Genomic DNA, 2,216 nt, shown 5'->3' on the forward strand with positions numbered 1-2,216 from the left:
TGGCAGACTCCAGTGAAACGAGCAGGGAAGAAGAAAACAGTGTTGATGTTTTCAGATATGTTAACATCAGCTTTTCATAAAAGTCCCAATGTTTACTTAACGTTTGCTAAAGTTTACTAAGTCAAGCCGAGGAGTATTAGCAAAGATTAGCTAGACGGCTAGTTAGCATGTAGCTAAGTAATTGTTTTTCAGTGTTCATAGTTTTTTTTTTGATGGAGTGAATAGAATAAGTTAAAATACTTTTTGTGGGAAGATATTTTTAAGCATTGAAATAAGTGCACAGTGTGACTAACAGTGAAGCCGTGATACTGGAAGAGCCCTGTATAACACCTATAAATGTAGCTAAAATGTAAATACTGTAAATGTAAATAAAATAGTTTTTAATGCACTGTTATAGGAAGATTACAGTAATATAACTTGTGTAAATACTTCTTGTTTTGATAGTGAGGCTTTCCTGCTGTATAAAACATACACAGTGCTATTAAAATAAGGTTTTCTGCTTCCTTTTATGAGATGATATTAGATGTGTTTCATTGTCTGTCCATCTTCTTTGACACAGGGAGACGGAGGGAGACGTTTGTGTTTCCACAAGATGAGCTCATCTACAACAGAGAGCTCAGCGCTAACGAGGACGACAACAGCCGACCTGCTCAGCAAAATGAAGCTGGAGATGGTGGTGAACATGAGGTGTCAACGAGGAACCTGTCCCCTGATAGAAGCCCACCCCCACCTGTGAGAGGCCTCTCTCCTCTCAGGACCCCATCCCCTGTGAGCAGTCCATCCCCTCTCTGGATCCCACCCCCTGTGAGGAGTCCATCCCCTTTCAGGACCCCATCCCCTTTGAGGAGTCCATCCCCTCTCTGGACCCCATCCCCTTTGAGGAGGCCACCACCTTCAGGGAGTCCACAGCCTTCAACAGTTCCTTTGCCCCAGCCTTATTTCAATAACGACATCCACAACATTGTGGCTGGTATGTACTATGCTCCTGCCACAATGATAACTCCTGTCCCACGCCAGGGCATAAGGAGGAGGCGGGACGAAGAGGATGGCAATCAAGAAGCCCCTCTGAGTAGACGGCAGCATGTGGATCCTGATGGGGAGATGGAGTTCATCAGGATGCCTGGACTTGAGGATTTAGAGAGTTTAATCAGTCACATGTACAGTGAATTTACACAAGCTACTAATGCTACAATTAGTCTGTTTCTTCACAAATTAACTAGCTAACTAACTCACAGGTTTATTAACTTTTAAGCATTAGAAAGAAAGGAGAGAAAATTTTACAAGGTCTCTCTCTCTCTCTCTCTCTCTCTACTACCTTATAAATTTGGCCATTTTAATGTTTTACATTTAACAGAAAATATTAGTTGTAATTAAACTTACATGAAACTAATTTATTGGAGAAGCTGTGGATTTCCTGGGAGAATCGTCAGATACTCCCGCAGTCCTCCAGGTATGTGTCAGTAAAATATTTTAACTACATTTGAAACGTGTAGGCTGCTTTTGTCTAAGTGTGTGTGTGTGTGTGTGTGTGTGTCTTAAGGTTGTTGAGCCAATCCTGCCGCAGCTACCCACAGAAACTCACTCCACATCTTCATCTGTTGTTCTGGTAACCAAACCTTTCCTTTATTTACTAAATCTGATCACTGTATTTCACAGGGTTGTTTTGACTGTAAAGAAAGTGAGAGAATGTTACTTGTGTTATTATAAAATCGCTGTGATAGGAAGCCGTTATGTTCATCATGCTCTTCATTTCACAGACGCTCGATGCTGGTGAGCTGATCAGCGCCTGCCGAAATATCCAGTTCCTCTCTGCACGCACCTTTACCTTCCTGTCTGGGGTATTGTACAGTGCTACAGCTGAGATACAAACACACACACATCCTTCTTTACAAGTTCTAATGTTTAGTTTAGTTTCTCTATTTCTAGGCAGTGGACGTTAAGGGATACTTCCTCGGGATGATAAGGGGTCCTGAGAGTGGATTTGCTGGTTTAAAACCACCAAGACGCGCTACTTCGACCAGCTGGTAATCACCATCTTTGTTACTCTGATGAAGAGAATTGATATTAATGATTATTAGATGAACACTTTTGAGAAGTAGATCTTGAGTTTCAGCTAATTGTCATTTGCAGGGATTCCCTTATCAGACCACCATCGAGGACCATTTCACTGCCATACAGGTGAGGGATTATCTGTTGTGGCGTCACAAAACTTTTGT

Source organism: Hemibagrus wyckioides, unplaced genomic scaffold, assembly GCF_019097595.1.
Source record: "Hemibagrus wyckioides isolate EC202008001 unplaced genomic scaffold, SWU_Hwy_1.0 Contig3, whole genome shotgun sequence".
Taxonomy (NCBI): domain Eukaryota; kingdom Metazoa; phylum Chordata; class Actinopteri; order Siluriformes; family Bagridae; genus Hemibagrus; species Hemibagrus wyckioides.